The sequence below is a fragment of the Mastomys coucha genome, unplaced genomic scaffold (genome assembly GCF_008632895.1).
Source record: "Mastomys coucha isolate ucsf_1 unplaced genomic scaffold, UCSF_Mcou_1 pScaffold20, whole genome shotgun sequence".
In the NCBI taxonomy this organism is placed as follows: domain Eukaryota; kingdom Metazoa; phylum Chordata; class Mammalia; order Rodentia; family Muridae; genus Mastomys; species Mastomys coucha.
In genome coordinates this window covers 113,983,365-113,994,203 of record NW_022196903.1, presented here as the reverse complement: position 1 = coordinate 113,994,203, position 10,839 = coordinate 113,983,365, and the positions used below count along the sequence as shown (strand labels likewise).

The window sequence follows — 10,839 nt, the reverse complement described above, 5'->3', positions numbered from 1 at the left end:
AAAAAGAGAGAGAGAGAGAGAGAGAGAAAGAAAAAAAAGAAAGTAAGTAAAGGTATCTTACTTGTCTGGCAGCTACAAGAAGGAAGGGAGTGGGCTGGCAGCAGGGAAACTGGTCAGGGCTACAGGAAGGACTGGTAAGAAAAAACACTTAGAGAAGGTCCAGCAGAGCCATTCCTGCCTCAGGAGCATTCCTTTCCAATTGCTATTGAGACAGGGTTTCTCTGTGTAGCCCTGCTGTCCTGGAAATTACTGTAGACCAGGCTGGCCTCCAACTCAAGAGATCCACCTGCTTCTGCCTCCCAAGCGCTGCAAACGCTGGGAATAAAGGTGTTCACCACCACTGCCTGGCCTGTGGCAGGCTTTTATTTTGCTGTTTGACACTGGGGATTGAACTCAGGGCCTTGTTCTATCAGTGAGCCCTATTTTACTTTTTATTTGGAGACTGGATCTTGCAAAGTTTGCCCAGGATGGCCTGGAACTCACTACATGGACAAGCCTGGCCCCCAACTTGTAAAATCTTCCTGCATTAAGTCTCCCTGTAATTGAGTTTGCAGGCCTTAATGGTATACTTAAATGCCAGTTATAGTCTTGTACTTAGATTCTGAGATATTCAACTGACCTCATTGTATATCTTACCAGAGTTGTATTTTAATCTTCTTGTGTATTTTATTTATGGTGTATACATGTACTACTGCACACACATGGAGGTTAGAGGACAGCCCTTAGGAATTGGTCCTCAGCTTTTACTATGTGAGGTTGTTGGGTTTGTACAGCAACTTCATTTTCTCATTGACCCATCCCATCAGACCACAGAATTGGATGTACTCTCTCTTTTTTACGGGGTTTCTCTGTGTAGCCCTGGTTGTCCTAGAACTCACTCTGTAGAACAGGCTGGCTTAGAACTTAAGAGACTTGTCTGCTTTTGCTTTCTGAGTGCTGGGATTAAAGTCGTGGACCATCACTGCCCAGCTTTTTCTTTTCTTTTTTTTTCTTTTATTTAAACAGGGTTAGCCTTGACTGTCTTGGAACTGACTCTGTAGACTAAGTTGGTCTCAAAATCAGAAATCTGTCTGCCTCTTACTCCCGAATGCTGGGATAAAAGGCATGCACCACTATACCCAGCTTTGTTTTTATTTTTTATTTTTATTTATTTATTTATTTGGTTTTTTCGAGACAGGGTGTCTCTGTGTAGCCCTGGCTGTCCTGGAACTCACTCTGTAGACCAGGCTGGCCTTGAACTCAGAAATCCACCTGCCTCTGCCTCCCAAGTGCTGGGATTAAAGGTGTGCGCCACCACTGCCCGTCTTCTTTGAGACAGTCTTAATCTGTAGCTCATAGAACTACATAGAACTCACTGTGTAGCCCAAGCTGGCCTCTAGCTTGTGGCAATCGTTTCTTTAGCTTCCTAAATCCTGGCAATACAGGACTATATGACCACAACTGGCTTTATACAGGGCTGAAAAGTGAAGCCTCTAGTTTAAGGCTTGTAAGGAGAACACTGTTAACTAAGATACTTATCTCAGTTCACCTTTTTGTTTTATTTTTATTATTTGCTGGTCTGTGTATGTGGAGAATGGTTGTCTGTGGAAGCCAGAAGAGGACAATGGAGTCTCTGAACTGGAAGTGATGAAGTTGTGAGCTGCCTGTTATATGTGCTGTCCTCTGCAAAACCAACATGTGCTTTCAACCAGAGCCGTGTCTCGGCTCCTCGGCTCTGTGTGTGTGTGTGTGTGTGTGTGTGTGTGTGTGTATTTAGTGTGTGTGTTTTGTTTTTGCACCACATATCTGTGCCAGAGGAGGCCAGAAGAGGGTGTCAGAATCTCTGAGACTGGATTTACAGTTGTATGCTGGGAATTGAAACGGAATCCTTTGGAAGAGCTCTTTACAGCTGAGCCAACTCCCCAACCCCTGCTTCTTGATAACCCCAATCAAAAGTCAGCAGCCTGGACTCCCACCCTGTCTGAGATCAGCATCTTTCCAAGAGGTGGGTTCAGGCTGCAGAATCCTCATCCTCATAAGGAGCCTGTCCCTGCCACCTCAATCAATCCCTGCCAAGCTCAATCCCTGTGGTTTTCTTAAGGCCAAAATCCTGGGGCACGTGATAGCAAAATGTCATGATGACTGCTCTTCCAGAGGTCCCGAGTTCAATTCCCAGCAACCACATGGTGGCTCACAAGCATCTGTAATGTGACCTGATGCCCTCTTCTGGTGTGTCTGAAGATGGCCACAGTGCACTCATATACATAAAATAAACAAATCTTTAAAAAGATATAAAGTGTCAGCCATTCTTCAAGATGGAAAGTTATTATAAAACAAGACAAACCCCAAGAGGCTACAGAACTTGACCTTTCTCTAGGATGTGAAAGGAAAGAGTAATGCAGCTCTCTGGGCCACATTCTTGGTGTTTCTAGAGCAAAATTAGGTGTCAAAAACCAGTGTTCTTTGGCAATGAGAATGAACACATTTGAGATGTCAGAGAACAACGAACACGCTGAGCCTGGACATCTTACAGCAACTCTAAGTAGCACTTGCTGGAAGGGTTATTTCCCCACTCCGTAACCCCTAGCCCCGGGTCCCTCACTCCGTAAACCCTAGCCCCAGGTTCCCTTTAGCAGAAAGTATTCATAGAACATGGTTTCACAAGATTCTAGCCATAGTTAAACCTCTGAACCAACAGACAGCAGCCAAGGTTCATGTGTCCATGAAATCTACAACAGGTGGCTGGACCCCCTGATACAGATGGTAAACTACTTAACATGGATGCTAGGAATCTAACCCAGGTCCTTTTTAAAAGCAACAATGCTCTTAACATCAAACCTCCTTTTTTGTACCATGCAAAAAATTAAAGACTTATTTATTAATATGAGTGCTCTATTTGCATCTGTACCTGTGTGTCAGAAGAGGGCAGCAGATACCATTGCAGATGGTTATGAGCCACTGTTGTTGCTGGGAATTGAACTCAGGACCTCTGGAATAGCCAGCATTCCTAACCACTGAGCCACTCACCCTCCCTCCCCCTTTTTAAATTTAGCCAGCCATGGTTTTAAAGAAATCTTATCAGCAAGGTCCTAAACTTGGCAACAAGGCCCATACTGCCCAGTCCTTAGGTAATCTGCTGAATGCCTGCAGTGTGATGGTCAGTATCCGGGCATCTGGGTTGTAGCTGATAGACAAGTAAGATCCCTTTACTTACTTTCAGGGAATTTAGATAGTATTGGTACCAACACCACTAGGAACAGACTTTGACAGTAAAAGGCAGCATGAAACCTCTGAAGAGGGCACACCACGTGCCAACTAGTTACTCTGGGCACAGGTCTTAGGAGAGTTTCACAGTAATGTGATGGGATGTACAGACTGGGGTGGTAGAGGCAGGAAGAATGAAGGTAGAGAAAGTAGTTAAATGCAGCAGCCACGCAGGGCTTAGGTCTGACCCCTGAGGGACTGGAGGATGAAGAAGGCACCCAGGGGATGGGCAGAGCAGGAGGCTGTCCAGGGTTCACCTAATGTTTATGTTCTTTATGTTTGAGAGGCTAAGGGATGGCTTAGTGGTTAAGAACTCAGGCTCAAAACTCACATGGCAGCTCACAACCACTTGTAACACAAGTTTCAGGGAATCTGACACCTTCTTCTGGCAACAGGCATTCATGTGTTTCAGACCTATGTGCAGGTAAAATATATATAAAAGTGTTTTGATGTATATGTAGGGGGTCAGAGAACAGCCTTTGAAACTGGCTCCTTCCTACGTGGGTTCGAGGGACTGAACTCAGGGCTTCAGGTTTCTTCAGCAAACATCTTTGCTCACTGAGCCATCTTGCTGTTCCTGCTTATTTCTTTTCATTTATATGAGTACACTGTAGCTGTCTTCAGACACACCAGAAGAGGGCACCAGATCTCATTACAGATGGTTGTGAGCCACCATGCGGTTGCTGGGAAATTGAACTCAGGACCTCTGAAAGAACAGTCAGTGCTCTTAACCACTGAGCCATCTCTCCAGCCTGCTCCTGCTTTATCTTGTGATTTTATTCTATTTCTGCACTAATTTGTTGCTATAGTAAAATTTCAAAGGTACTGTTCCACGAAGGACCAGGAGAAAACCAGCTTTTCTTTCTTTCCTTTTTTTTTTTTTTTTTTTTTTTTTTGTTTTTTCGAGACAGGGTTTCTCTGTATAGCCCTGGCTGTCCTGGAACTCACTCTGTAGATCTTTCTTTTTTTTTCCAAGACAAGAGTTTCTCTGTATAGCCTTGGCTGTCCTGGAACTCATTCTGTAGACCAGGCTGACCTCAAACTCAGAAATCTGCCTGTCTACAGAATGAGCTCCAGGACAGCCAGGACTACACAGAGAAACCCTGTCTCAAAAAAAAAAAAAAAAAAAAAGAAATCTGTCTCTGCCTCCCAAGTGCTGGGATCAAAAGTGTGCACCACCACTGTCTGGCGAAAACCAGTTTCTTTATCAATACAAAAATCCTGAGCAGGGCATGAGAGCTCAGTAGGTGAAGGCTGACAACTTCAATCCTGCAATCCAAGTGGTGGAGGGAGGACTGCCTCCCATGTGCACAGTGCACCCTACCTACAGTAAAGGTAAGTGCGCACACCTCAAATGAATAAGTATAAACAAAGCCCTGTTCCAAATGTCAATCACCTTAGGGGATTCTGCATCGCTCTTCAGCCTTGTGGCCCAGGTCTATCCACCAGGGCAGGAGCATGGAGGACATCTTGCACCTAAGCCTTGCACACGTTGGCAATGTGCCCAGGATGCCCTCTGCTCACAGATCACCAGTAAATTACAAACTGTTCGGTAATCAGTGATATCTAAATAGATATCAGAGCTAAGAGTGTATGTATGAATGTGCCTATGTGTGTAGCTCTGGCTACCGTCATAGCCCTGCTATGACCAAGCTGACCTTGAACTTACAGGATCCTCTGGCCACCTAAGTGCCAGAGTTGAAGGCAGACACCATTATTCCCAGCTTCTGTTTTTAAGACCAGTTTTTACTTTGTAGCACAGGCTCCTCTGGAACTGGTAATCCTCAAGCCTCAGGCTCCCAGGTTGGATACTGAGTTTCAGCACTCACTGCACTGTATTACTGACCAGTGTTCTTATCCAGATGAAAAGCTATTTTGAGAGTTTGGACCACCTAAGAGTTATATCCACAGACCCAAAAGAGACAACTAGCTATGAGACTGCTCAGTAACCTACAGGTAACCACTGCCTTGGGTGTGTAGTTGATGCTAGCATGAGACAGCCAGTCTTCCAGAGCTGTGCTCTTCAGAGTCAGGGGTTGGGGAGAACCAGGGTTGATTCCTCTTAGCGGAGCATTATGGTTCTCCCAGGACTAAGCACCTCCTACTAGAGTGGCCATTAACTTTGTCTTGACCCAGGAAGTACCCCATTTTGAGGGGTGCACCTGGGATAACAGACTTCCTGCTTGCAGTGGTGCCATGGAAACCCTCTTCTCAGGTTTCCTTGCCATCTCTTCCTACAAACTCTATGCTTGACAAGGACAGACAAGACAACTCTTACCAGCTTTCAGGGAGGACCTTCTTTCTGCCTTCTCTGGAATAAAGGACAGAGGCTGGATTTCCAATGAATTGTGGGCAGAGCTGGCTTACAATGCTGCCTGCAGGAGATGGATGCTTTGTCCTTGGGTTTTATCAGAGTTCAGTCCCTCCCTACTTGTTCCTGCTGCAGCTCTTTCACATGGGCAGAAGGGCCAGCAGGCACCAAGTCCTCCTCCAGTTCCTGCCACATTGCACTTTACAGTACAAGTTTGGATCAAACTTCAGAGGTCACATACTAGGCCAGAGGTTGCTAATAGGGTATTAGAAACCCAGATAAGAAGTATTAGGACGTATACAGTTGGAGGGCATGGTAACTGGGGACTCCCTACCATTCAGATGTCAGAAGGATGGATAAACAAGTGGTAGACTACAATGTGTATTCTGCAGGACCTGAGCAGCTATTTCTGTGAAGACGCAACAGTCCTGTCAGCTAGCTGAACACACTGGAGTAGATGGCAAGTGTGAGGAGAGGGTCAGCATGGACGCTAAGTCAGTGCTCTGGCCTGATGAGTGTAGCTGTTGACCTGGGGGATATACAAGAAGGGTGTGTATATGTCATGAATGCTTTGACTGTATGGGGCTCATAGTTGCACACACCTTTTGTTTTCTGAGAGAGGGTCTTACTTTGTAGTCTGGCTGGCCTGGAAGGCCACTATGTAGACCAGGCTGGTCTCAAACTCACAACCCCTGGGTCTCAGCCTCCAGTGCTGGGATGACAGGCATGTACTACCACACTCAGCTAATGCATTCCTTTTGCAGGTGTGTGGATGGCAAGCACTCCAGCATGGAGCTACACACCAGTTCCATACACTTTTATAATTGCAGATAAATATTGTTGTTCTTGCAAAGAACTGGAGTTCAGTTTCAAGCACAGACATGGCAAGTTTACAATTATGTGTTAATTCGCTGATGACCTCTGTGGGCACTAGGCAAGGACATGGTATATACAAAATCAAAACATCCATTTACATAAAAGAAGAACCAATAAATTAAAGAGAAAGAATTCAGTGACTACTAGTGGCTCCCACTTGTAGTCCCAGGACTTGAAATCTCAGCCTTCAAATAGTGGGATTACATAAATTGTCATAAGCCTGAAGTCAGCCCTCACTACAGAGTGGCACTGTCTCAAAACCAAAAATCAAAACCAAAGGAGGGCTGGGATATAATTCAGGTGGTACCTGCCTAGGACCTATGAAGTCCAACCAATCCCCAGAGCACAGGGTAAGTGGCCATCAGAAAGTGGACGCAGGAAAAACAGGAAATCAAGAGTGTATTTAGCCAGAAAGTAAATTCTGAATCTGCTTGGGTTTCATGAGAGTCTCAAATGAAAAACCCAAACCAAGCAGGGCAGTGGTGGCGCACACCTTTAATCCCAGCACTTGGGAGGCAGAGGCAGGTGGATTTCTGAGTTCAAGGCCAGCCTGGTCTACAGAGTGAGTTCCAGGACAGCCAGGGCTACACAGAGAAACTCTGTCTTGAAAAACAAACAAACAAAAAGGCTGAGGTGATATCACCTAGGGAGGACCCATAGGAGATGAAAGCCAGGGCAGAAGGGAGCTTCAGCTTTGGTTGGCTTTGGTTTGGGTACAGGCAGAAAGTGAGAGTGACAGATCTGGAAAAGCACATCAAATTTAGAGATGCACATGAACTTTTTTTAAGCAACTTTCCAGGCAGGGTCAAAGGCCTACTTGCTTCCAGAGTGGTCCTGCAAGATCCCAAGTCAGCTAGGAAGGCAGCTATTTCCAACCCCCCAGGCCCAATGAACCAGTCTTATGTTACTGGGATACCCTAATGACACAGGTACACAGTCAAAAGGTTTCCAACCTTCTGGCTGGCTTTCGATTTTGAAAGTATCCTTTTCGATCATGAAAACCAATCTCTTTAAGGCAGGTTTTATATAGCCCAGAAAACCAGTAAGAGGCAGTCTAGACTAGCAGGAGCTTGTTAACTAAAATGTTGCAGCAGCAAACTGGCTATCATATATTAGTAGGCTGTTAGATAGCAAAGGACTACAGTTTTCATGTATTAGGGCTACAGTTTTAAAACCTTGAGGTGCAGAGAAAATGGGAAGCTGAACTGGACTGAGACCAATGAAAGGAAGGCAGACAGAGTAGGCGGCCTAGATCAGGGTGGACAGTAAGGGAGTTCCTCAGCTTTGTTGTTTCATCCAGGTATGGAACAGAGGACATCCATTTAGCCAGCAACATGAGCTGGACTCCATAGTTCTTCAGGAGATGGCAGTGCTACCTATCCACTAGGTATGAAGGTAAAATTCAGCTCGGAAAGGTGTAAAGCTCTAGATTTGATGGCAGGCCCTTCCTCTAGGGAACTCTGCAGCACATCACCTCAGGAGTGTCTCACATCAGGGGGCAGGGTGCTTCATGGGCTCATAAGGCCAAACGAGGAAGGCGCCAGAACCTATATTTTAACCAGTTTCTAGGGGATATTCATTTGTTCATAATGTAGGTTCCCGTCGGACAGACACAACAGGTCAGACCTGGCCTGTACCCTGATGTGGGTCCAAGCTAAGAACCACCCTGCTACAATGAATGAGGAACACACCAGTCTTCATTCCCTTCACCTCTGACTAAGCACCTTGCTCGCTGTAGGCCAGTTTCCTTCAACGTTTTCCCCTCTTTACTAAATCCAAGGAGAGGAGAGTAGTTTTTTCCTTTATATTCTGAATGAGCAGGCCAAGTGCCAGGCAGATGCTGCATTATCAGTCTGCCTTGCCTCAAGTGGATTCAGCAAACTGCACCAAATACATGGAGGATGGGAGTGGGGATTCTGTGCTGAGCACGCGGACAGTTTCTCTTCAGTTAGCGCCAAACAGTAGAGCTTAACAACTATATACACAGGTTTTTAAAAAGACACTTAGAGATAACAATATATAGGAACGTGTGCATAAATGATATGCACATACCAGGTGACACAGGGACTTCAGCACTGGGACTTAGCACTGGGAGTCCTGGAGCCAATCCCTAAGAACACCAAGGGCAGCTGTACTTACTGACAAGGCGGTTAGGAGTCACTCCACATCTGTTTTGGTATACTCCAGGCCAGGCAGTGCTGGATCTTGTCTCTGCCTTCCTATAAAGACTTAACTCCTTCCTATACAACCTGAGGAGCTGGCTTTACCGCTTCAAACAAACTCTGCCCAGCTTTAACTGGCTGGACTAGGGTGAATGGTCCTATGTAGTCAGAAATGAGCTGACAGGATTCTAAGAGCAAGTTGTGGTTTTCCACTCCTCAAATGGTCTCAAGGCACCTGAATTAACATTCGTGTCATGGAGGCAGAGGGGCAGGGACTCTAGCATACAATAGCTCAATCTGGGCATTTCCCAGCTGCCTTCTTGGCTGCTACTGCACAGTTCACTTCGCACTGAAAGCTTCTGCTAAAGCTGCCTCAGGAAACTAGAGGAGTGAGCTTCGTAAGCACAAAGAAGACTGAAACAAATGCACAAACACTGTCCTTTCAAAAGCTCAAGGAACGGAATCCAGGGCAACAGATCAGCAAGGCCAAGCTACCATAGCCAAGTGGGGGGTAAGGAGGGTGAGGTCTGCCCAGACAGGCAGTGGCAGCATTGGAGCTCGGAGCTCAGCCACCCTTGGCCGAGCTGGAAGGATTGACAGCCACCCAGGAGAAAAGAGCCACAGCCAAAGACACCACATACACAATCACCACAGGTCATAAGCCGTTCCCCTTCCAGCAGACTCCACCGAGGTAATTTCCTCAACCATTGGTAATACTCTCAGGGAGAGATTAGAGCAAAACTGCCGAGACAGGGGCTGCTTGTAAGTGAAGATGCCTTGTTTCCTGAATGGGACATCACAGACAAGATGAGCTCTAACGAGATGTACCTTCAGGGTCTCCAATGGCCAAAATGGAGTGGCTCCATCACCAGCTCTTTACAGTGTCCTGTCTTCCCTAACCTACATTCTGCTTGTGCTTTTTTCTTTTTCTGGTTTTTGTTTCAGAAAGCTAATAACAGGATAAGTTACCTGCTAGACCAAAAATGTTATTCAGAGCTGGATGGCAGTAGGTAGGCCTTTAATCCAAGCACTTGGGAGATAGAGGCAGGAGGATCTCTGAGTTCAAGGCCAGCCTCATCTTTGAATTCCAGGACAGCCAGGACCGCTACAGTGAGAAGTTGTCCCCCCAAAACCAAAGTTATCCAGAAACAATTTCTAAGAGGCTGAATTAAGTGTCTGCACTAGTTAAGTTTTAAAATCAAGCTGAACAGTAGAAGAGTGTTTTTTTTTTTTGGTTTTTGGAGACAGGGTTTCTCTGTGTAGCCCTGGCTGTCCTGGAACTCACTCTGTAGACCAGGCTGGCCTCAAACTCAGAAATCCACCCGCCTCTGCCTCCCAAGTGCTGGAATTAAAGGCCTGCGCCACCACTGCCCGGCGATATATACAGGATTTAGCATTGTTTGGTCAAAATGATTTGTGTAGTAGAACATATGCTCTCTTTGAGATGTGATCTTGTGTATCCTAAGCTGTAAGCTATGCAGACAAGAGTACTTTACTCTAGATCTTCCTGCCTCTCTGCCTTTGTAGTGCTAAGATTATATAGCTTTATGGGGAGTTGAGAGTTGGAATTTGAGGCTTCACACACGGCTCAGACACTCTTATCAATTGATCCACATCAAGTTCTAAGAATTAAGTTCTATTTTGTTAAAGATCTATTTTTAATTGATGTACATGATTATACATGTAAATAACTGCCTGTATATTATATGCACAAGGGAAGTCAGAACTGAGCACTGGATCTCTTAGAACCTGAATCCCATGTAGTTGTGAGTTGCTCTATGGGTGCTAGGAGAAGCAAGTACTTTTAATCCTGAGCCATTCCTTCAGGCCCAGAGCTAAATTCTTAGTAATGTGGCTTTCCTTGTTGAGAAATTTTGTAATATGGGGGCTTGGGGTGGAGAATGTCTAAGTTAGAAACCCAAGTTTCTATTTTTTAAGGAATAGTAGTGTGCACAAGGAAGCAGCTGTGAGGCACAGATGCAGCTGCTGGGTGTTTGAGAAGCTGCGCGTGGGGCTGGGAGCCAGTGTCTTGGCTGTCACACTGCAGGCAAACAAACCACCACTACCAGAGAGAACAATGTCACCAGCATAGTGCACACCTAGGTTTCCGAACAGTGTTCATCCTAAAGCTTACTTTGGCTCCAGAAATTACAGACCTGCAACCACCACACTAGAAAATAAAGTGACACAGCATATCTTATAGAAGAAATGCCCTTTTCTCTTGTGCAAACGTTCTCAGGACTGGGT

The 10,839-nt window shown here is 45.7% G+C and overlaps 1 protein-coding gene across 6 annotated transcripts in view; it reads right to left on the bottom strand.

The window, feature by feature from the left end:
• Positions 1–9,489, bottom strand: part of Slc25a18 (solute carrier family 25 member 18) — a 22,198-nt gene extending 12,709 nt beyond the window's left edge. For 2 of the 6 annotated variants that reach the window (XM_031383232.1, XM_031383233.1), the window contains exon 1: positions 8,570–9,489. The gene's annotated coding sequence lies outside the window, so the exon portion shown is untranslated. Of the gene's footprint in view, positions 1–5,521; positions 5,705–8,569 lie in introns of those variants that run through there. The other 4 variants (XM_031383234.1, XM_031383231.1, XM_031383230.1 and 1 more) reach the window with 3 other exon arrangements.
• Between the last annotated feature and the right edge of the window lie 1,350 nt (positions 9,490–10,839).